The sequence below is a fragment of the Balaenoptera borealis genome (genome assembly GCF_965194805.1).
Source record: "Balaenoptera borealis genome assembly, chromosome: 5".
Lineage (NCBI taxonomy): Eukaryota > Metazoa > Chordata > Mammalia > Artiodactyla > Balaenopteridae > Balaenoptera > Balaenoptera borealis.
The window spans coordinates 89,376,815-89,402,702 of NC_138862.1; the positions used below are offsets into that span (position 1 = coordinate 89,376,815).

General features: G+C 39.7%; 1 long non-coding RNA gene across 1 annotated transcript in view; it reads left to right on the plus strand.

The window, feature by feature from the left end:
- The window catches only part of LOC309629805, a 56,372-nt gene extending 31,180 nt beyond the window's left edge, over positions 1-25,192 (plus strand). The window contains exon 2 of the long non-coding RNA XR_014245227.1: positions 10,054-25,192. This is a non-coding gene — a long non-coding RNA (uncharacterized lncRNA). The remainder of the gene's footprint in view (positions 1-10,053) is intronic.
- The last annotated feature ends 696 nt before the right edge of the window (positions 25,193-25,888 follow it).

Genomic DNA, 25,888 nt, shown 5'->3' on the forward strand with positions numbered 1-25,888 from the left:
AATGAACATTGTGGTACATGACTCTTTGAATTATGGTTTTCTCTGGGTATATGCCCAGTAGTGGGACTGCTGGGTCATATGGTAGTTCTATTTTTAGATCTTTAAGGAACCTTCATACTGTTCTCCATAGTGGCTGTATCAATTTACATTCCCACCAACAGTGCAAGAGGGTTCCCTTTTCTCCACACCTTCTCCAGCATTTATTGTTTGTAGATTTTTTGATGCTGGCAATTCTGACCGGTGTGAGGTGATATCTCATTGTAGTTTTCATTAGCATTTCTCTAATGATTAGTGATGTTGAGCATCCTTTCACATGTTTGTTGGCAATCTGTATGTCTTCTTTGGAGAAATGTCTATTTAGGTCTTCTGCTCATTTTTGGATTGGGTTGTTTGTTTTTTTGATATTGAGCTGCATGAGCTGCTTGTATATTTTGCAGATTAATCCTTTGTCAGTTGCTTCATTGGCAAATATTTTCTCCCATTCTGAGGGTTGTCTTTTGGTCTTGTTTATGGTTTCCTTTGCTGTGCAAAAGCTTTTAAGTTTCATTAGGTCCCATTTGTTTATTTTTGTCTTTATTTCCATTTCTCTAGGAGTTGGGTCAAAAAGGATCTTGCTGTGATTTATGTCATAGAGTGTTCTGCCTGTGTGTTCTTCTAAGAGTTTTATAGTGTCTGGCTTAACATTTAGGTCTTTAATCCATTTTGAGTTTATTTTTGTGTCTGGTGTTAGGGAGTGTTCTGATTTCATTCTTTTCCATGTAGCTGTCCAGTTTTCCCAGCACCACTTATTGAAGACGCTGTCTTTTCTCCATTGTATATTCTTGCCTTTATCAAAGATAAAGTGACCATATGTGCGTGGGTTTATCGCTGGGCTTTCTATCCTGTTCCCTTGATCTATATTTCTGATTTTGAGCCAGTACCATACTGTCGAGATTACTGTAGCTTTATAGTATCATCTGAAGTCTGGTAGCCTGATTCCTCCAGCTCTGTTTTTCATTCTCAAGATTGCTTTGGCTATTTGGGGTCTTTTGTGTTTCCACACAAATTGTGAAATTTTTTGTTCTAGTTCTGTGAAAAATGCCATTGGTAGTTGGATAGGGATTGCACTGAATCTGTAGATTGCTTTGGGTAGTATAGTCATTTTCACAATGTTGATTCTTCCATCCAAGAACATGGTATATCTCTCCATCTGTTTGTATCATCTTTAATTTCTTTCATCAGTGTCTTATAGTTTTCTGCATAAAGGTCTTCTATCTCCATAGGTAGGTTTATTCCTAGGTATTTTATTCTTTTTGTTGCAGTGGTAAATGGGAGTGTTTCCTTAAATTCCCTTTCAGATTTTTCATCATTAGTATATAGGAATGCAAGAGATTTGTGTGCATTAATTTTGTATCCTGCTACTTTACCAAATTCATTGATTAGCTCTAGTAGTTTTCTGGTAGCATCTTTAGGATTCTCTATGTATAGTATCATGTCATCTGCAAACAGTGACAGTTTTACTTCTTTTCCAATTTATATTCCTTTTATTTCTTTTTCTTCTCTGATTGCTGTGGCTAAAACTTCCAAAACTATGTTGAATAATAGCAGTGAGAGTGGGCAACCTTGTCTTGTTCCTGATCTTAGAGGAAATGGTTTCAGTTTTTCACCATTGAGAATGAGGTTGGCTGTGGGTTTGTCATATATGCCCTTTATTATGTTGAGGTAGGTTCACTCTATGCCTACTTTCTGGAGGATTTTTTATCATAAATGGGTGTTGAATTTTGTTGAAAGATTTTTCTGCATCTGTTGAGATTATCATATGGTTTTTCTCCTTCAATTTGTTAATATGGTGTACCACATTGATAGATTTGTGTATATTGAAGAATCCTTGCATTCCTGGGATAAACCTCACTTGATCATGGTGTATGATCCTTTTAATGTGCTGTTGGATTCTGTTTTCCCCTTTCATCACTTTAAATATGTCCTGCCACTCCATTGTGGTTTGCCAAGTTTCTGCTTAAAGATCAGCTCTTAACCTTATGGGGATTCCCTTGTATATTATTTGTCGCTTTTCCCTTGCTGCTTTTAATATTTTTTCTTTGTATTTAATTTCTGTTAGTTTGATTAGTATGTGTCTTTGCATGTTTCTCCTTGGATTTATCCTGTGTGGGACTCTCTGTGCTTCCTGGACTTGACTATTTCCTTTCCCATGTTAGGGAAGTTTCAACTATAATCTCTTCAAGTATTTTCTCAGACCCTTTCTTTTTCTCTTTCTTCTGCAGGGAGCCCTATAATTCAAATGTTGGTGCGTTTAATGTTGTCCCAGAAGTCTCTGAGACTATCTGCAATTCTTTTCATTCTTTTTTCTTTATTCTGCTCTGTGGTAGTTTTTTCCACTATTTTATCTTTCAGGTCACTTATCCGTTCTTCTGCCTCAGTTATTTTGCTACTGATTCCTTCTAGAGAGTTTTCAATTTCATTTATTGTGTTGTTCCTCATTTTCGTTTGCTCTTTAGTTCTTCTAGGTCCTTGTTAAACTTTTCTTGTATTTTCTTCATTCTATTTCCAAGATTTTGGATCATCCTTACTATCATTACTCAGAATTCTTTTTCAGGTAGACTGCCTATTTCCTCTTCATTTGTTGGTCTGGTGGGGTTTTACCTTGCTCCTTCATCTGCTGCATATTTCTCTGCCTCCAATTTTGTTTAACTTATTGTGTTTGGGGTCTCCTTCTTGCACACTGCAGGTTCGTAGTTCCCGTTGTTTTTGGTGTCTGACCCCAGTGGTTGTGGTTGGTTCCGTGGCCTGCGTAGGCTTCCTGGTTGAGGGGACTGGTGCTTGTGCTCTGTTGGGTGGGGCTGGATTTTGTCTTTCTGGTGGGCATGGCTGCGTCCAGTGGTGTGTTTTGGGGTGTCTGTGGACTTAGTATAATTTTAGGCAGCCTCTCTGATAATGGGTGGGGTTGTGTCTTATCTTGCTAGTTGTTTGGCATGGGGGGTCCAGCACTGGAGCTTGCTGGAGGTCGGGTGGAGCTGGGTCTTAGATTTGAGACTGAGATCTCTGGCCGATTGATATTACATGGGGCCGGGAGGTCTCTGGTGGTCCAATGTCCTGAACTCTGCTCTCCTGCCTCAGAAGCTCAGGCCTGACATCAGGCCAGAGCACCAAGAGCCTGTCAGCCACATGGCTCAGTAGAAAAGGGAGAAAAAAGGAAAGAAAAACATTTTTTTTAAATAATAATAAATTTTTTAAAATTATTAAAATAAAAAAATAATAAGAAAAAAGAAGAGAGCAACCAAATAAACAAATCCACCAATGATAACAAGCGCTAAAAAGTAAACTAAGATAAACATAAAATTCAGAAACAAATCAGTCGTAGACAGCAAACCCGAAGTCTACAGTTGCTCCCAAAGTCAACCACCTCAATTTTGGGTTGATTTGTTGTCTATTCAGGTATTCCATAGATGCAGGGTACTTCAAGTTGATTGTGGGGATTTAATCCACTGCTCCTGAGGCTGCATGGAGTAATTTCCCTTTCTCTTCTTTGTTTGCACAGCTCCTGGGGTTCAGTTTTGGATTTGGCCCCACCTCTGCGTGTAGACCTCCCTCAGGCATCTGTTCCCCACCCAGATAGGACAGGGTAAAGCAGGGGCTGATTAGGGGGATCTTGTTCATTCAGGCCAGGGGGAGGGAGGGGTACAGTAGTTATAAGTGGAATGCAGGGCGAGCCTGCAGCAGCAGAGGCCAGCATGATATTGCACCAGCCTGAGGTGCGCCATGTGTTCTTCCAGGGAAGTTGTCCCTGGATCACGGGACCCTGGCAGTGGCAGGCTGCACAGGCTCCCGGGAGGGGAGGTGTGGATAGTGACTTGTGCTTGCACACAGGATTCTTGGTGGCTGCAGCAGCAGCCTTAGCGTTTCATGCCCATCTCTGGTGTCTGTGCTGATAGCCGTGGCTTGCGCCCATCTCTGGAGCTTGTTTAGGCGGTGCTCTGAATCCCCTCTCCTCGCACATCCCGAAACAATTGCCTCTCAGGCAGGTCCAGGGTTTTTCCTGGACTCCCTCCCGGCTAGTTGTGGTGCACTAGCCCCCTTCAGGCTGTGTTCACGCAGCCAGCCCCAGTCCTCTCCCTGGGATCTGACCTCTGAAGCCCGAGCCTTGGCTCCCAGCCCCCACCCGTCCTGGTGGGTGAGCTGACAAGCCTCTCAGGCTGGTGAGTGCTAGTCGGCACCGATCCTCTGTGCAGGAATCTCTCTGCTTTGCCCTCTGCACCCCTGTTGCTGCGCTCTCCTCTGTGGCTCCAAAGCTTCCCCCCCGCCCACCCCCTCTCTCTGCCAGTGAAGGGGCTTCCTAGTGTGTGGAAACTTTTCCTCCTTCACAGCTCCCTCCCACTGGTGCAGGTCCCATCCCTATTGTTTGTCTCTGTTTTTTCTTTTTTCTTTTGCCCTACCCATGTACGTGGGGATCTTCTTGCCTTTTGGGAAGTCTGAGGTCTTCTGCCAGCATTCAGTAGGTGTTCTGTAGGAGTTGTTCCACATGTAGATGTACATTTTTTTTTTTTATAAATTTATTTATTTATTTATTTTTGCTGTGTTGGGTCTTCGTTTCTGTGCAAGGGCTTTCACTAGTTGTGGCAAGCGGGGGCCACTCTTCATCACGGTGCACGGGCCTCTCATTATCGCGGCCTCTCTTGTTGTGGAGAACAGGCTCCAGACGCACAGGCTCAGTAGTTGTGGCTCACGGGCCCAGTTACTCCGCGGCATGTGGGATCTTCCCAGACCAGGGCTCGAACCCGTGTCCCCTGCATTGGCAGGCAGATTCTCAACCACTGTGTCACCAGGGAAGCCTTAGATGTATTTTTGATGTATTTGTGGGGAGGAAGGTGATCTCCATGTCTTACTCCTCCGCCATCATGAAGGTCCCCCCAAGGGTCACAGTTTGGTAAATATGAGAAATGTTACAAACATGATACTCTGGTATAGAAAATGCTGGGCTCTTCTCCTGGACTGATGAGCTACAAGAGTTCTTGTCAGGCACTATTATTCAGGCAAAGGTGGAGACACAAATTTGTGTTTACTTTAAAAAAGGAAAAACAACAACAACAAAAAATTGAAACTTTTCCAGTAGCATATACTTTTTTATTATGTTATTAATGTTTAAAGACTATCTTAAGAAGTTTAGAGACAGAAGTAGCTTCATATGTGAATATTAGTTACAGAGTTTCTGAATACTTCACTTAATAGACATTTATTAGCTGTCTATTATTTGTTTAGCACTCTACTATGCCATGATCTAATCATTCCTAAGACATTTTCCTCAGGACTATTCAACCTGTATGAAGGGTAAGAGGGTACTTGGCACTTGACTCTTAAGAAGCACCACCACACTGTAGAAAAAGGGCCCTCCAGTAACAGCGAAGACCTATTTTTACTCCTTAAACTACTCAGGAAAATAAGCCATCAACTGCAATGTGCAACACAAAAGGCAAATTAAAAACAAAACAAATAAATAAAACAAAAACACTGTAAGGAAGAGCTATAACACGTGCTCAGTTTCTTTACCTCTCACTGGTTTGCACCAATAGAGGGAAATAGATGACTGAATTCAAAGTATTTTGTTAAATTAAAATTCCTCAGAACCAAAAAAGCATTCTCTTGATTATGGTGTACATTACCATAAAAGATAAAGTCTAGGAGCCAGTTTCTAGTCCACAGTTGATTTAGAATCCAAAGGATTCTAAGAAGATAAAAGTTATCATTTAATGTTTTTCATTTCCCTGTGGTCACATAATTCTAATGAGTTCAATTTGGGGCTCCATCTATTTTTTTCAGCAATGTACACGTGGGAGTTTTGCCACAAAATTATTTACAGTGGGGAGCCTCAAATTTACTTAGCTGTTCAAAACTTGAGCGGCTGGTTAAATGCACTCTTGATAAGAAAGTCTTTCAGCATGAAATACAATGCCTTGGGCTTAGTAGGTATTTCATATACATGTTAAAGGAAAGCTGTTGATTTGGTAAGACCTACACCAATTATTGACTTAGGGCTATGCCAAGATCTCAGGCACTGAAAGAAAGGGAAATTAGAAACAGACTTCTTAAATACATAGTAAACTGTTAATAGTATTTAGTATGACAGAAGCCTAACTTAAAGTAACTTGATAAATGAGGAAATTATTAGCACACAAAGTATAAGGAAAATGGAAAAAAGAAATACAGGGAAAGGTCAGGCTTATCGTTGGTTCTCAGGAACAACTGGAACCAGAAACAGAACCTCAAGTAATTCTCTCCCTAGCTCTCATTTCTGCTTTTCTAGGTGGTGACTTCACTCTCCCCCACTGACTTCCTCTATATGGAAGGAAACATGGATACCACAACTGAAAACCCCTCGTCCTACGACTTTTCTCTCTAAAAAGAGTTAACTCATCCCAGTTTTAGTAAGAAAAACCCCAGTGAGTGACCTAACTAGATTCAAGTGCCCACCCATCAACTGTGTCTAGAGGAGCAGGTATTCTTCCTGCACCCCCAAAATTAGAGCAAGGAAAGAAATAACTACCAGAAGAATGGAGGTGCTTTCTCCAGAAGGAAGGAGAAGGGGGTGCAGCACAAAGTAGCAGGCGCTCACAACAGATAAAAACTAAAACAGTGATGGTACATGCAAACAAGTCATTTTGTTAGTAGGTATCATTAGTATTATTATTATAGTAAAATGGCAATGGGAATTTAAGCCTGCCACAGGTTATAAATGGAGCTATGACCTGTTTATAGCTTTTTGTAAAAAACAAAAAAATTACTAAGGTACAGTGGAAATGCAATGAACTATACATATTAAAATGTATAATGTGAAACATTTTGACACATATGTATAACCATGAAACCATCACTACAATAAGAAAATGAACCCGTCCATAACCTCCAAAAGTTTCCTCCTGTACCCTGTAGTCCCTCTCTCTTACTTCTCTCCAAATCCCCCTTACATCTCAACACAATAATCTCCTTTCTGTCACTATAGTTTGCAGTTCCTAGAATTTTGTATAAATGGAGTCGCACAGTATGTACTCTTTCTTGTCTGATTTACTTCATTCAGCATAATTATTTGAGATTAACCCATATTGTGCCATGTATCCATAGTTTGTTTCTTTTCATTGCTAAGTAGGGTTCTATTGCATACAGACTTATTGTGCCCCATCCCCTCCCTGCCCAATTCACATGTTGAAGCCTAACCTCTATTACTTCATTGCTCTAAGAACGCATTTGGAAATAGGCCTTTTAAAGAGGTAGTTAACTTAAAATGGGGTCCTTAGGTTGGTTCCTGATCCGATATGATTCGTGTCCTTATAAGAAAAGGAAATTAGAATATACAGAGGGATGCGCACACACAGAGGAAAGACCATGTTAGGACAAGGCAAGAAGACAGCCACCTATAAGCCAAGGAGAGAAACCAAATCTGCCAACACCTTGCTCTTGGACTTCTAGCTTCCAGAACTGTCAGAAAATACATTTCTGTTGTTTTAGCCACCAGGTCTGTGGTATTGTTATGGCAGCCCTAGTAAACTAATACATATAGATTTACTATAATTTTTTTGTTATCCTGTTGATGGGTTGTTTCTAGTTTGGAGTTATTACGAGTAAAGCTACTATGAAAATTCATGTACAAATCTTTGTACAGATATAAGCTATTACTTCTCTTGAGTAAATACCTAGGTATTTAGGCCTAGGTCACATGGAAAGTTCTGTTGTATTGGTTTGGCCAGAAAGTTCGTTCTGGTTTTCGGTAAGATGGTACAGAAAAACCCGAACGAATTTTTTGGCCACCCCAGTAATAAACCACCAGTTTTCAAAAGTGGTAGTACTATTTTACATTCAGTACTTTATATTATTTTATATGTGAGAGTTCCAATTATTCTATATCCTTTCCAAAACTTAGTATAGGCAATCCTTTTACACGTAGACATTTTCATAGGTATACAGCAGCACATTGTTGTGGTTTTAACTTGCATTTCCCTAATGACTAATGCATTGGAACATCTTTCACACAGTTACTCACCATCCCTATATCTTCTCTGATGAAGTGTCAAAGTTCTCAACTCATTTTTTTAAATTGACATGGTAATTTTTTTATTGAATGCCTGATATTGTAAATTTTACCTCTTTAGAATTGATTACTTTTGTATTCCTACAAGTATTTTGAGTTTTGTTCTGGGATGCAGGTAAATTACATGTTAAAAGTTTAATCCTTTTGGATCTTGCTTTAAACTCTGTGAGGTAGAGCCAGAGCGGTATTCTAGGACTATTTTGCCCTACTCTTAAGGCAAACCCCTTCTGAGTACTCTAAAGGTCCCAGGTATTATGAGGTTTTCTACTCTGTTGGGAATAGAAACTATCTCCAGCTCTGCCTGCACTAGCTTCAGGAATTATTTCCCTTAATTCTTTTGAGTGGTTCTTTTCTCTGACTCACATGATTTCCTCACATGCATGTGTGAATCAGCGTTCAACCACATACTTGAGGGGACTCTGCTCCTCTCCAGCGTTCTATCCAATCTGGTTCTCTTATGAAGGCAAGTCACCTTGGCCTCTCAGGTGCCCAGTTCAGTCTCCTCTGTTCAAAGAGGCTGTCAGGCATCTCCTGGGTTCTCCCTCTCTGTAACAAGGTGTGGCAATTCTCTCCAGGCAGTAAAATGAGGGCCATCACAGAACTCACCTCATTTGCTTCCCATCTTTCAGGGATCACTGTTCTTCATTGCCTGATTATTTGTTGTCTTGAAAACCATTTATACATTTGGAGGCTTTTTTTTTCTTTTAATTGTTTCAGTTCAGAAGGTAAAATTAGCCCCTGTTATTCCATTTTTTTTCTGGAAGTGGAAGTCTATAGTTCTTTTTTCAATATATTATACATATTTATATATGAAAAGTTATTTGTAATTAGAAGACTTTTTACCTGCCTGGAATCCAAGGTCTCTGCCATATAAAATTTCTGTATTGGTTAAACAGGGATTGGTAAATTTTTTCTATAAAGAGCCAGATAGTAAATATTTTAGACTTTGTGGGCCACATATGGTCCCTGTGCGTATTCTTTTTTAAAAAAACAACCCTTTAAAAATACAGACTCACAGAGAAAACAAACTATGGTTACCAAAGGGGAGAGAGAGGAAGAGAGGAACAAATTAGGAGAATGGGATTAACAGATACAAAATACTATACATAACATAGATAAGCAACAAGGATTTACCATATAGCACAGGGAACTATATTCAATATCTTGTAATAACATATAATGGAATATAATCTGAAAAAAATAACTGAATCACTTTGAGGTACACCTGAAACTAACACACTATTGTAAATTAATTATACTTCAATATTTTTAAAAATGTAAAAAATAATTTTAAACTATTCTCATGGGCTGTGCAAAAATAAGCCATGAGCTAGATTTGATCTGTGGGCCATAGCTTGTTGACCTCTGAATTAGGATAATTAGCCTCTGCAAAAACAAACTTAAAATATTAGTTATTAACGAAACAGACATTTCTTTCTCACACATGTCCCAAACAGGTATTCTTTTTTTTTTTTTTTTTTTTTTTCAAACAGGTATTCTTGATTAGTGGCCATCGATTTTTACTTTCCAAGTCATGATTCAAGGATACAGATGCCTTCTACCTCCTAGCTCCTTCATTTTCTCACAAAGCTTTTAAGATTGCCATTGTAGCAAAAAGATTATGGAGCATTGCATGGGGAGGTTCTTATGAGCAAGTCCTTCTGGGTACAACTTCCATTGTTCAGAACTCATTCACATCAGCACATTTAACTGCAAGACAGGGTGGGAAACCTCATTTTGCCCTGTGCTCAAGAGGAAGAGGAAATAGACTTGGGTAACAGCTAGCTAATCTCCATTATAATGTCGACTGAATTTAAGTAGCCAAGCCCCAATTATCCAAAGTATACATATCCTTTGCCAGCATGTTATTTGACCTGTTGGTACCACGTATATGGTAACATGCCAGATGATGAGTTTCAATAGCTCCTATGATAATTACAGTCTATTAATTGTTCATCTTCCTCTGTCTTCTACACAAGATTCACATTCCTGCAGGAGTGATCATGACACATCCTCCCTTTCTCACTTCTCTGTCACTCCATGAAAGAAGCCACTGCAAATGGGACTTTGCCAAGTTCAAACCACTAGTTAATGGTAAGATTTCTAAAAGAATTTTGAATCTCCTTACCACAGTGATTTTTCCATCCTATCCTGCTGCCTTGCCCCAAAACACTGAGATAGCCACTAACTGGTCTGTCTTCTCTTTGAGGGAAGAAGTTTTGTCTTGTTCTTTTTTTTTTTTTTTTTTTTTTTTATTGCTAGTGTCTAGAACACAGCTAAGTGCTCAAGAAGATTTTCTGTATAACTTAATTTGGCACCTAACAATGATCAGTCCATTAAATTCCTACCCATAAAAGTTATTACCATTCTTCACTTTGAGAATCAGTCCCCATTCCCGTTAGTTCAAATTCCCGAATAATTTTCTCACCTCCACTGGGGACTTTCCTACAATGCATCTTGTTATCAGTCTGAATTGTTCAGGTGTATAATTATATTAGGGCACATTATTAAAACAATGAGTATTTGAATTTAATTGGAGCATAGAAGGCATGAAAATAAATAGTATTTCATCTGTTAATTTATTTAAAAAAGAACTGATGATAGCAAGGGGTCTCTTGAGAGCTGTAGATACTGTTGACTTAACCCCGCCCCACCTCCAACACACACACGCCCAATTCAACTTTGTAAGGAGGTCCAAAGCCCTCTCCAAATTTCTGCTAATGCATGAGAGTTGTGTTCTCATGCCAACTCCTCTCCCCACCTCCTGGTTCCTATATTCAGTAGCTGCACATGGTCTCTGCTTGGCCCCACCTAAACCCAGATATTCTGCTCGGTCCTTCACTATTGCACCCATACGCTTAAATACACCAGATCCTCTCATAGGTAGATTTACCTTAAAGTTGACGAGCTGATGATGCTTAAGCTTCAGAACCTCTCACTTATGCAGCCCCTTTTAAGAATCTGCTCCTATTTGCTTCATTTGTAACTTTAGGCTCTTTTTCAGAAAGAAGGCCTCTGGAATTATATAACCTTCAGGCTTCTCAGAACCTGGCTCTTCTCACACCAAGTGCTCCTGGATACCTCAGCAAACATCACTGGAAACTTCAGGAGTTAAAAATCATGGAACTGACCTAGAGTCTGCCCTGAGCCTCCTTGTTGACTCCCCTTCCTCTCCCCTCTATTTCCCTTTATGTCTTCTTTTTCATCGTTTTTTTTTTTTTTTTCTTCTCAGAAGGACGGGAGGGGGAAGCCTTTCCTAACTAATTATTAGAATATTTTATTGTTTGAATATGTCCCTGAGGTCTCCATTTCCACTCCTCAGCAGCTTATAAACATTTCTTCCAAACAAATTCTCCACCATTCATTACACAAACATCTACTGAGAAGCTGTAGTCTGTACAACTCAATTCTGCATTATAAAGAGGTCACGACCCTCAAAGTCAGACTAGGTTCAGTCCTGGCTCTGACCTTACTAGCTGGCTGACCAAGGACAAGACACTTAAACTCTTGGAGCTTCAGTGTCTTTACATATAAAATGAGGCAGTTGGGCTGTGTATTGAATGCAAGCTCCTTAAGGGCAGGACTCTGTCTTACTCTCTGGCATACAGCAGGAGTGCAATTAATGTCTGTTGACTGATTGACTTTAAAATAAATAACATCACAAACATGTTGTACTGATTAAATGTAAAATGGGACACATACAAAAAGCCCAAAAACTACTCAATGAAAGAACCCAGTGCCCGGCCTCAAATATCTCATACTCTAGCTAAAGAGAAACTGAATAAAGGAACCACTAAAAAGAGATGCGAAGGCAATAGAAATGAAGTCTGAATTTTACCTTCAAATCTCTTTTATGAGAAAATGATGTCTATCTCCTAAGAAACTCTGAGATAATTTAGCGTAATCACCTGAAATATAAATTTGGAGGCCTAAACGTAACTGAAACTAGGCAATGAGATAAAAAGAATAAGATGATTGTTTTGAAACAATACCCCCCATAAAACCTGGTATGCGATTAATTGTATTCTTTTCTGAATTTGTAAAAAAAAAAAATAGATTTACAGGTTTTTTCTACTTAAAGTGTAGCAAGATATATACACACACACATATATACATATATATTCATTTAAATCTTCCTGTAGCTGTTTCCACCTTTCAGTATGGTATATGATTTAACCTTGGAGGAAGTCTGCTGTTTTGCTTGGGAAAATGCTGGGATGGGATTTTTGGCTATGCCTGTGAAAAGGCGGCCGAGGCCTAGAGGGAGAAGTTGAACCAGGAGAGCTGAAGTGCCCAGGAGAATGGACTGGGGACAAAGGTGGTTATGATGTTAACTTGGGGCCTACTCTGAGGGTACCAGAGGCAGGAGACTTAGAGCCCTGAGGTTTCAAAGGGAAAATATATGAAAAAGGTGACTTTAATCTGAGCTGCAAGTAGGCCCTAAAAATGTAGCATTAACTAATAAGAACCTGCTGTATAGCACAAGGAACCCTACTTCACCTCACTGTACAATAGAAACTAACATAACATTGTAAAACAACTATATCTCAATTTAAAAAAACAATGTAGCATTAGACATTAGACAGCCACTACAGGACCCTATAAAATGCCTGGACAAGCTTGGGAGTAGAGATGTCCTAAATCCACTCTTTGGTTTTCCTCCTTAGTCCCTGGAAGCCCTTAGTTCCGTGTCCCATGAACAGGGACAAGGAAGCCCCTGGTCCATGCTTGGGACAAAGAAGGACAAGGAAAAAACATCTTTATGAGATGCCAAAAGGTGACCCAGAACATAGCTTCTCAAACTTTAATGTAGGTGCAAATCCCTGGGGAACTCGCTGAAATTCAGATTCTGATTCAGCAGGCTGAGGTGGGACCAGGAAATCCCTGCCTACTGGTGAGGGTGGGGCATATTCTGAGTAACAAGAATCTACAGAACTGAGACTGGAGCAGCAGTTCAGAGTATGGCTGGGGGTGGTTAGGGAGACCATGACAAGAGATGATCAGGACATGAGCACTCTCCAGTAATCCTCAGGTATCCAAGAAGGAATGGAATTTCCTACAATAGGGAATGTTGAAAACCTGGCCCTCAGATTACTCAGTCTTTTTCATAATTTTTTAAAACTTCAGTGCCTGCTACTGCTTGTCTTTGGGCAAGTTAGTAGACATCAAAGAACAAAAGGCAGCAAACACATATTAATAGGAAAAAAAACAGTTTTGTAGCTTGGGTTATATTCATACTTGTGGTCATGGTTTTATAATATATGCATACTTCCTGACTTTGAAATTGTTTGTAGCTTATCTAATGGAATCAAGTACATCACCATATCATTGTGTTCCATAAATAGCAGCAAAACTCCCAAATGCTCTGCCCCCTGAAGGTGTTGTAGCATTTTAGGTCATGGCGGGTGTTTACGTTCCTGGGGACTAGAGAGTTTTAATGTTTTCACAATTTCTTCTCCGAGAATTTGGACAGCATATGTAATTAAAATCACTGTAAAGATATGTAATGTGAGTTTAGTTAAGTAATATAGCTAAGAGATTTGAAACTTCACCTTCTAACCTAGACCTATCCTCTCAGAAATTTGTCACTACCTGCACAGAACAAAAGCACCCACCTTGACACACCAACACAACAGAAAATCATCCCCTTAGCCCATCAGCACTGCTCCTAATCCCAGGCCCCTAAGTCAGTGACAACCCCCCCACCGCCCATGAATTGAAACACACACTAAGAAAAAACGTCCATCTCTGGAAGGAAATGTGGACTTTCGCATCGATATACTGTAGTATGTACAGCCAAAAATTAGGGTTTTTTTTTTTTTTAAATCAGCATGTAATTTGTTGTTTGCTATACAATTGGCCGTTTTTATATTTATAGAGACAAATATAAACTGGTGGATCAACTGTTCATCATCAAATGGATATATTTTGAATGGGATTAACCAGTTTAAATAAAAACATAATCTTAGTTGGCAAAACCCTTAAGGGTTATCTAATTCAAGCACTCAGCTTTTTTCACCAAGTAGCCATGGAGCCTACAGTCATTCACTTCCAATAACACATGGTCTAGTCCATTTTTTGGCAGTTCTATTAGGAAGTCTTCCTAAGTAGAACCAAAATCTATCTCCCTGTGTCATCTGAGCATTGGTTCTATTTCTACCCTTTATGGATCTTTGACACAATCTGGTCTCTCACATGACAGCATTTCAGATATTTCAAAATATTATCATATTTTTTCTGCCCCTTAATTTTCTTTTCTATATTGTAATAGTTTCTCTTAAAGTCATTAACTGAGCCTCAAATGGTACTGTGTTAAGTACTGTATAATCCTAGGTATATCCATGGTCCCTACTATGGGATGGGTAAAGTAATTCCAAACTGGTTCCCTAGGGAGTTAATAGATGTACCCTTAAAAAAAAAAAACCCTCTTTGATCAAATAAGTTCTATATGCAAACTCTGAGCTTAAAAAAATTCAAATAGACTTCTTTGTTGCAGAAATTTTCACTCTTTAATATGCTGGTGGACACTGTGAAACTCTAAGAGGAAATAAAGTATTTTCCCAAACATACAACTACATAACTTTTTAAACAATAATATTTGGAAAGCACATTGACTCTCAAGTTGGACAATCCCGAGTCCCATACTCAACATTTCTACTTCCTATGTGATCATAGGGAAATTCCTTAACCCCTCAGATACTCATGTTTTCTATTTTGTGAAACTAGGATAATAAAGCCTATTTCCATGGCTGTTGGAGAACAAGAGGTATACTAGGTAACACACCTTACACGGTGTCTAGCCCATAGTTAGTGTTCAATAAATGGTAGTAATTATTATATTCCCATGTGTTCCAATAAATTGCAAGTTCTTTCCAAATTAATCTTATCAAAAACAACTATCTGTAAATGTGTAACATAAAGTAAATTCCTCTGAGTATTTGCATTATATTCTTCCTTCATTCTTCCTTAAAAACTATACACACTCAAGTATCTCCACCTTTTCAAAGCAATAAAATAAACACACACAAGTTGCAAAGCATGTTGGCATAAATAGAAAATGAAGAGAGGGAAATTTAGGAAGGCTCTGGAGACTATGTATGTTGGATCAGTACCAGTTAAACAGGTTGCCTCCCCAGTTGCAGTATCGTCCCACTGCTTGGAAACAAGAGGCAAAAAGAGTTGTCAGGTGTAACAAGCACAAATATGGGTTTACCAAACTCTCTGAAAATTTAACTTATTTTAAGATGGGTTCTGTTGTTCTTGAGGTATTCTTGGGGAGAGTAAAAATTGGAGTTAGCAGCATGAAAACCTAGTGGATCAACCTTAGCAACAAATAGCTACCTTACTGGTTATTTTAATTATTAAATAAAATACTATGTGTAAAATGCTTAGGACTGAAGAAATCAACTGTTGTCATAATCATTATCATCATCACCATCAGAGAAGGGGAGAGAGTTGTGGAAGGAAGCAGAGGGGTAGAACTTTGATCCCACAGTGTGGTAAAGCAAAATCACACAAGGCAGAAAAAATCCTGGCTGAGCATCAGTTCCCGTGCCAGTCCTGCCCCTTTCTAGCTGTGTGACTTTGAACAAGTAATTTGGGTTTTTTTGTCTATGAGGTCCTCAGTTTCCCCGCTTGCGAAATAACCTCCAGGAGTCTTACCAGATCTAAATTCTGACTCCAGCCTCATGTGTGCCCAGGTACTGAATGTGAAGGCAGTGATGGGTATGTTTAGGATCAGGGAGGGAAGTACAGATGAGAGAGAAGGAGGAGGAGAACCAAGTGTGGTTCACATTGTGTGGCTCTTCAGCCAGGCAGCTCCAAGTGGGAGAGAAGAGGTGCTGGGAAAGACCAGCCCAAGGCAAAATCCTCACATTGCTATCCTCCCAGGCACTGCTCTGGATCACAATGTGCATGTTGGCAGCAGCTGTGTGTGTGTGTGTGTGTGTGTGTGTGATTTTTTTTTTTTTTTCTGGTCTTACCCAGAGTAGTAGGGCTCAGTATTAGGCAGGACAGTGAAGAATAAGCACATGCTTTGCAGTGACAGAACCTAGTCCCTGTAGCGTTGCCTGATAAAATGCAGGACACACAGTAAAATTTGAATTTCAGATAAACAATGAATTTTTTAATAATTATATCCAAATATTGCAAAGGATATACTTACACTAAGCATTTTTTGTTGTTTATCTGAAGTTTAAATGTTCACCTTGTCATTTTATTTGCTAAATCCAGCAGCCCTGAGTCCCAGGGTTGCTGCTCATAAACAAACAGCTGTTTTATACAATAAGAGATGAATCTCACCACTAGGAATTTTATGTAGGATCAGGCTCTTTTATACACACTTGACTTGTACCTCTGGAAGCATAAGCTTTATTTGATAACTTGTCAAGGTCAGAGTGTCCCTGGACATGGCATTTGAAGGCATGTGCTTAAGTAGGTGAATTATTTCTCTCCCCTGCTCATGCAGACAGCATAGTAACTGAGTAAATATCTTTGGCATTCAACTGATCTGGATCCAAATCCCAGATCTTTGGTGACTCAGTGTGTGGTATCAACCGAGGTACATACATTTTCAAGCCTCAATTCCCTCATTTGTAAAATGGGGGCAATAGCATCTACTTCCTAGGGTATTCTTAATGAGATTGTCAAAGTACATCGAGTACGACAGGTAGTAAGCACCCAACAAGGGTCACTGAGATGATTTTGCATTTTTATGTATCAATTCACTCATTTTGCCTAAATGATTAATTTGATAGAATAGAATAAATGCATTTATTCTTACCCCCATTCATTCCCAGAAAGGATGATGTAGATAAGAAGTATATGCCATGTTCAGGATGGAGAAACTGTCTAGGGCAGGTGATAATGAGGTTAAGGAAGCAAAGGCAGTCATAGATGTAGCACTGAGAATTTCCAATTGGGCAACTTGTTTCTGCATTTGGAAAAGGTGAGGAAAATATGTGGATTTCCAAACCAGCTTACAGGAATAAGGCTAGTATCCAGCTCATTTCTCCTTTGATTCTTTTAGGGAAAGTCCACCTTTTTACTGCTTGACCCTCATAGTAAAAACAGGTTTTTTAAAAAAATTTGGTGGTGTTGCTTCATTGTCCTCCATTACTTTTGACAACTGTAATATGAATCTCTGTCCATAAACTCAGAATTCAAAACATGTAACTTTGTTTTTCCTTATATCTACCTATTTCTGCTCCTGAGCCCCATTCTACTGAATGCTAGAAACTTAATCTTGGTCACCTCAGAGTTTTGTCCCTGTCCCCTCCATTCCCAACAGCTGCATCTAAATTGCATCCAGGGGTCTTAAAATATGCCAAGGGAAGGTGGGGAATGAAGAAGATGCCTTCAGGTTCTGAGTCTTTATCTGTACACTTTGGCAGATAATGTCCTCTGAGACATTCCTCATCCAGCTCCTTGCAGTCCTTGGTCCACTTCAGCTATTTGTTCAGAAGGTTATAAAACTACAGAGCATAGCAAAGAAGCGATTTAACGTTAATTGAATATTGATAAAAGAGGAGAGGAAAAGTTAATTGAGTTAATTAGTTGCTTAGTTGCTAAGGTAACTTTCCTCCCAGTTGGAAAGAATTGTCTCAGGATTAGAGCCAGACTTTAGAGAAAGAGATATATTATCAGCTTTTCTCTTTCAGTCTTGGAAAAAGTCTGAATAATCAAAGGAAGGTGGGGTGCAAGAAAGAGGCTCTAGGAATAAAAGATGGTGCAGAGCTTCCCAGCACAGAGTGACATCACCCCCAAGAAAAAGCAATGAGCTCTCTTCCAGGAGAGAGCTAGCTAATTACTGAGATCCGAGCACAACAGCTGAGTAAGGAAGCCATTGGCCCATGAGCCTGGATGAATTCAAGCAGCAAGAAAAAGGGCAATAAACATTTTTTAATACTCAAATTACAAGGGCCTCCCAGGCTGAGGGAAAATGCTGAGAAATTTTATAGGTGAGAGATAGTAGATGTTTTCAAGAGGCAGAAAGAGAAGTAAAGTTATATTAGGTTGAGAGGATGCTTGTAAGGTTAAAAGAAGTGGCACTTCACTTGCCTTTTCCAAAAGTATTTTACTCTTGATCTCTGATACAAAAAAAAACAAAAACAAACAAAAAAACAGTAATTAGAGATCACTAATTACTTACCCTGTTATTTTAGTAATATATTTCATGGAAAAATTGAAATTTGCTGAATTGTGTGCATTTCTGTCCCCTCAGTTAACGATGTCTAAAACACTCCACTCATTGGGCCTTTTTACCAATTCGCAGACTCTCCCAAACATTGTCCAATGGTAGCTACCAAAATTAGAGTTATTATGGCTAGAAGGGAATGATCTGCCTTGTGTTTTTAAAACCTGTTTTGGAAGCCCTGAAGCCCCAGAATTCTCCCCTTGGCATGAGCAGGGGAGACCAGACTCCCACCCAATATATTTGTTCAGGGCTGAACAAAGTGTTAGCTGCCTCAAACAGGGCCCTGTATATCCAACTGACTGTTTGATGCCTCTTGTTGGATGTCTTAACGTCACTTCAAAGGAAGCTCCTCTCATAATCTTCCCTCCCCAAATCAGGTCATCTTCCAGGGCTCCCTCTCTCAGTGGAGCCATCACCAGCCTTCCCAGGCCAGGAACCTTCATGCCATCCTTAACTAGCTTCTCACCATGTCCAATCAACCCCCAATTTCTATTTTGTTTCGTCCCCCAAATATTTTTTTCAAAATTTTCCCTCTTCTGCAGATCTCCAGCTCTACCTCCCCAGTGTAAGCTACACAATCTCTCACCTGCCAGAGCTTCCTGTGTGACTGAATGTGCCCTCATCCAGTCTGCATTGCCCCCAACTGTTCTCCATGCTTCAGCTGGAGTGATGGTTATGACATGCAGATCAGATGAGGTCACCCTTAAGGCATCATGGTCTTCCCAACCTCCAGCACAGCTTAAACCCTTCAATAGTTTCCTGCTTGTTTTAGGATGAGTATACAAATGCCCAATGTTAATCTCCAGGCCCTGCATGGTCTGATAATAGCTAACCTCTTGAGCACTGATCATCCTCATCTTAGCACTTTGCTCTCTCCACTCCAGCCCCTCTAGTCTCTGGTACTTACATCCTTCTCTCCAGGTATTTTTGCATGTGCTGATTGCTCTGCCTTCCCCTCTGCACCTAGATAACACTTACTCAGCCCAAGCATACTTGTCCCAGAATCCAGACCAGGTCTAATCCTCACCAAGTGAGATGCTGGAGCATCCTGTCTCTCTCCCCTTCTCTCTTGCTTATTTTGTATCTGTTTCTCTGATGATTTGAGTAAATGTCTGTCTGCCCCACTGGAGTAAAACCTTAGACTCTGTTATGGGTTTCACTGTGTCCCCTCAAAAAAGATAGGTTGAAGTTCTACCCACCCAGTACCTATGAATGTGATCTTATTTGTGACTAGGGACTTTGCAAATGTAAGCAAGTTAACACGAGGTCATTAGAGTTGGCCTTAATCCAGTATGACCAGTGTCCTTGTAAGAGGGAACTTTGCTCACAGAACACAGGAAGAGCACCTGTGAAGACAGACACAAAGGGAAGATGTTCATGTGAAGATGGAGACAGACTGGAGTTATGCTACCCACAATCCAAGGGACACCTGGGGCTTCCAGACACTAGGAGAGACAAGGACGTGTCCTTTCCCAAAGGCCTTAGAGGGAGCATGGCCCTGATGACACCTTGATTTTGGACTGTTTTTCACCTCCAGAAACGTGAGAGGATAAAATTCTGTTGTTAGACGTAAAAAAACAGAAACAGACTCATAGATACAGAGAACAAACGCTTGGTTACCAGAGGAGAATGAGGTGGGAAGAGGGCCAAAATAGGGGAGGAATATTAAGAGGTACAAACCACTAGGTATAAAATAAGTAAGTTACAATGATGTAATGTACAGCACAGGAAATATCCTCAATATTTTATAACAACTTTGTATGGAGTGTAATCTATAAAAATACTGAATTACTATGTTGTACACCTGAAATTAATATAATATTGTAATTCTACAATACTATAACCTAATTTAAATAAATAAATAAATAGACATCTGTTGTTTTAAGCTACCCAGTTTGTGGTATTTTGTTACAGCAACTCTAGGAAACTAACATAGACTGTAAAGCCATATGAGGACAGAGACCTTACGTATTTTTACTCATCGTTGCCTTCCCAACCTCCAGCACAATGCCAGGTTACATAACCACTTTCTGTAACAATAATCTTCAAATAGAGAAGGTGACTTTCACAATTACCTGGGAAGCCTTTACAAAGAATTCTTGCTCATCCACAAAACTCACTCCACCCCCAAGAGGGTTCATCCCCATAGCTCTGAAACATCTTAAAGGAAAGGATTCCCTTCCTTCTATTCAAGGTACAGTAGCCAGGATCACCTGAGTCATTCAGGCAGACTCCCTTCTTTCCCTGAATTATCTGAGTAATTGCATAATTATCTGCTTCACTTTGGTTGCACAGATATTTAGCTCTGCACATAAGTGTGATAATTGATTCATAGCCAGAGAACACAAAACGCATGGCTCCAAAACATGTGCCTACAAAAAGGAATCTATTTAAACTGAAATTCAGCCCTAAGAGTTGGCTAAAAACAGCTCTAAACGATCAGTTACTGAGTGGTGAGCACTATGAGAAAAATGATGCCATCTTTGTCTTTAAACGTAGTTGGAGAGAGAAAACAGAAGTACATGAACTGAAATAGTGAACACAGGACCATACCAGGGTCCACAGATGCCACATTCATGGCACAGAACAGATGTCCTATAACAGAATTCAGAAGAGAGAATGACTAGAGAAATTCATGACATATTAAGTTAATAAATAAATAGATAAATAATTAAATAAACAAACAAATAAATAAAAAAGCAAGTTACAGTATAGTATGTTTACTATAAGTCTCTTACATAAATATTTTTAAATAGAAAGAAAACAAAGATCCCATACATGTGCCTATAATCACAACAAAATAAAAATTAGAAAAGTACATGGTGGCATATGAGTGGGCGAGGAGGCAACTTGAGAAGACTTTTAATTGTTACCTTATATATATCTGCAGTATTTGAATTATTAAAATGAGAGATGATTAGTTTTCTAATTCAAATGACTGAAATTTAAAAATCACCACCATCCCAAAAAAAGTAAAATAAAAGTATTTATCTTTACATCCACCTCAAAATGATACTAGTTTGAGGGTGACAGTCTTGGCTCTGTCAATCCTTCTATTACTTTCTCAGGTACGAACAATTAAGTCGAGGATCTAACACTCACTTTCCCTGTATGAGAGGCCCACCAGCCATTCTGCAGCCAGGAGTGCCTCTCGGCAAATGGGCACACTCCAGCACATGGGCTGCAGAGAAACCAGGCATTTGGGTTCCACCCCAGAAAATAAACACATAAATAATACATTTGGTGCCAAAAGAAAATCCTATCGCCCTGCTTCAGAGGCTTACATTCAGCGGAAGGCTGCCAGGGTGTGCAATATTTAGGTGGTTGGTAAGGGTGACTAAAGTCTTAATGTATCTGATAATGCCAAGTGTGAGGGATTAGTCAGAACTGGGCTTGCGAGCAGCAGCATTTTAATGATTTATTGAATTCCTCTTAAGGTCAGTAGTTTGTGATTTGCCATTTTTAAAATGCACTGTAAAAAGATAGATGTGTATTTTACTTTACAGGAACTGAATCATTTTCTAAATGCATTTTTTAAGAGGAGAAATCAGTACAAATAACCACTGCCAGCATACCCCGTGTCTAACCTAATCACATGAACTCCAGCCCAGATAAGCAGCTTTCTGAATGTTATTGGTGGAAATACGGTTTCCAGAAGGAAAAGAGACAATCCTGAGGTCAGAAAGTTGATGTTATCAGCTTGCAACATTATTCCTGTTGTATAATTTTACCTTTGGGACTGTTATTTCAATTCAAGTGTACTGGAAATTCAGAGTTAGCCTAATCAGTCATCTCACTCAGGGGCCTTCAAATACATTTTTTTTCATATTCTGAGGTGCCTGCGTGGCATTCACATTTTCCCTTAGTAGTTAGAGCCACAGGTAGAAAATGTGAGAGTTCATCAAAAAGAGTTGCTGAGTGCTGCCTCCAGAAGCCCAGCTCTCTGCCAGGAGCCCCTGACTAAGGACCACATTCTATCCCAGCAGGGCATGATCCCTCCTCTAGGTGGAAAATTAATGTAGCATCTTACGTAAAAATCATACAGGGAGTGAAAAAACGTGGTAAAATTTACACCTCCTGACTGTCAGTGAAAACTCTCTCCCCTGGCCCATGCTGCCTTTCAAGATGTATTAATGTATTCGCAACAATAAATACATAATGGGCGCCCATCATGTACCAGGTTCTGTTCTAACCTCTGGGAGACTGACAGTGCATGAGCAGACATGGCGGGTCTTCATGAAGCTTGCTGTATTCTTGACAGGAAAGGCACTTTAAAGAGCAGTGGTGCATAGGGTGACATGGTAGAGAATATACGGGATCCATGGTAGGGGCATCTCAACCAGGCCGGGGGATGTCGACAATCTGAACTTAGGTAGAAACACACATAACACGGAGGACAGGGAACTGGGGGGCGAAGATGCCAGAGAGCGGGAACTACACAGCAATGGGTCCGGAAGTCAGAGAGCCTGGAGCCCCACATAAGAGTGAGGACTTGGTATAAGCAGAACAAAGATTGTGATAAAGGAAATAGTGAGAGACAGGCTGGAGAGATGAGAAAGATGCCAGACTGTTTCTGGAATCCTGCCTAAAGACAATGGGAGGCCACCTGTAAGTTGTACATAGGGGAATCACATGATCACATTTGCATTTTAGAGAAAGCCCAGGCTGCAGTATGGACACTAGGTCAGAAGGACCTGTTGTAGAAATCCAGAGGAGAGATTAAGAAAGAGGATGGAAGGGATAGAATCAATTGATAGTTAGGAAGTAGAAATGACAACATTTGCTAATTGCTTGAATGGAGTAAGGAAGGAAAAGAAAAGAAAAGGAAAGGAAAAAAAAAAACAGAAAAGAAAAAAAAAGGAAAAAGAGCCAAACCTGACTTTCAGCTTTCTGCCTTGGTCAACTGGGTAGAAAGAGATGCCATTCATTCATAAACGGGGAACACATCGGGAGGGGCAAACTTGAGGCAGAAATCCAGGTTTACATTTGTGCTAAGAGGATTCCTAGGGAGGGAGATTTTTTAATAATTATGCCAGCCTTTTACCATCTGGAAAGAGAAAGTCTCCTTGGGGAAGATTTTGTTGTTGTTCTTGGAAGAGTTGTCTGGCTGCTCTGTAAAAATTTAAGTTAAAAAGTACCCCGCTGCCCTGAGAAAAAAATTTCCCCCTCCCAAAGACTTGGGAGGAAAAGCAGTTCCTCTCTTTAGTATATGAGAAGATAAACCAATTTGCTTAAGGAGCCTATACGGCTTCTGAGAGAAGATTACTCAGGTTCCTACCAAGACTCAAAGGTATAGACACTACTGGGCAAGAACTGCAGGGCATGGCCAAGGTCTAGTATCAAGATAGGACCCCAAGATTCCCAGAGGAAAACTTACCAGAAACAGGGGCTTATGGTCTTGCAATCTATCCTGTTGGCCAAAAAACCCATGCGAAATGGCCAGCTCCTGCACAGCATTAAACTGAAGTTGGAAATCAGTCCTTTCTGTCCTAAGTGTTGGTAAATAGTATTTGTGCATGTGAGCTGGAGCCCTGGAGTCCAAGACACAGCCCACTGAAGCTCCAGCAGGAGTGAAGCAGCAGATCCAACACAAGGAAGAGACAAACATCATCATTAGGACACGCAGGACTGGTTTTCCACAGTAACACTATATGGCAATAAGGGCAAAAGCAAGAAAGAATACCTAAGGACATCAGGGATTGACTCTCTTTGGATAGAATCAATTTGGGAACATTCTGGACAAATCAGGGTTAATAGGAAGTCCAAGAGAGATGTTTTGGGATTTCTGTTGTTAAAAGCAGGTGGGCATTTGAGCTACTAAATAGAAAAGTAAGAGATGTGACTCTACAACACATTAAAAACTGGTAAAGTACAACACAATGCTAACATGTATGCTACATTTAACATAATTGCTCGATTTTTTTAGCATTATTTTAAATATATAGCAGAACAAAAGGAGGAAATCAATGCTATACATTTGTATATTGTTACATGATTTTTCAAAGTACTTTTGTAAATGTGGGTAAACATACCGTTTTTTTGCCAGCTCATCATCCCATCTCCTTTATTCTGGTTAAAAAACTGCTCTTTTTTGTCAGGGGCCCATTCTATGTGGTTTAGATGGGGCTGATCCATCAGAGAGCTGGACCTGATGTTTGAGGAATGAACGGATATGTGACACAAATTAATACGAATCGTTCCCATAGCTTTCCTGAGTATGGGGAGGAGGAAGCTCTTTCTCTAGGATCATGACTTCAAAGGATGATAAAAACTTGAAACCTGCTATCATATAGGAGTTCACGAACATTTTTAGGTTGAAAAGTGCTATCATTCATATCTCAAAAGATTGGAAACTACTGGCTTAAGATAAGAGGATCAAATTTTGACAGGAAGAGCCCTGGGCTGCAAGACTTGCCAAGTTCCCTCTGAGGGGATGTGGCCATTCGATGTAAAAGGAAAGGGTAGGTAATAGCAACCTCCCCTTTTTGTCCTGACCCTCTCCCCAGGGGTAGCCCCTCCTCCCCTGAGATTCCGGCCAACTGGGAAGCCTTCAGAACTCCTGCTGGAAGTAGAGCTTCTCTTCAAGTTTGAAAAAGAAAGGTAGAACCCAGTGTGAAGGACACCAGCAAAAAATGGCATCTTTCTTGGCAGAAGACTCACCACCACGAAGTGTGTCAGAGAAGGACAATGCAGCAAATGAGTTCACCCAGTTTCTGATTTTATTTTATTAAGAAGATTTTTTTGGTTAAGGTCCCCAATGTATATTAATGCATTAATACTCATTAAATAAATGAAAAACTGCTTTCCACAAGTATGTTTTATTGTGCAAACCACACATTTCACAGAAGGCTCACAGACTCATAGTGTTGACCCTGCATCCAAGTGTAGAGCTTCAAACAAACAATAGCCCTTTACTGTGGAAATGCAGACTGAAACCTGATTACTGTATTTGCTTTTTCTCTTGCTTTAGCTGTAACAGACCATAGACATTATGCGACACACAACCCTAAGCATGTGCAGGATATGCACCGTATGTTCTTAACATCCATATATTTGTATATATGAATGTCTTTACACATATATTGTGTGTATAGCAAATGAATACATACATTATTTATTTGTCAATAAGCATCAAACAAACAAAAATTGCTTAGTCTATAACTCTTAACTGGCACATTCTCTTGCTCCAAACTACCCAGTTTTCCAGGTTTGCTAACAAGCAGGAAATGAGCTTTTGTGTTTTGTTTCCATTTATTTTTTCATCTTTCTCCCTGAAGAGGTAGATTTGAATTGTAAAGTAGAGGAAAAGGAGCAGTAAAGAGCCTGGATAATCCACATACTGGATAATCCCTTTCTTTGTAATTACTTTAATTCCTAATATTTATATAGCAACCAATAAACAAATAAAATGACATACAGTAGATTATATATTCCCTACTCTTACTCATCTACAGTCCCTAACAGAATGCCCTGCACATGGTAGACTTTTAATAATAAGTATTTGATTAAATCCAGTAAATGATATAACCAATCTTATAATTTCATAAGTAACTTGAGTATGTCAGTTGATACTACAGCTAACTAGGTCTTCCCCTCCCCCTCCCTCATCTTCCAACATC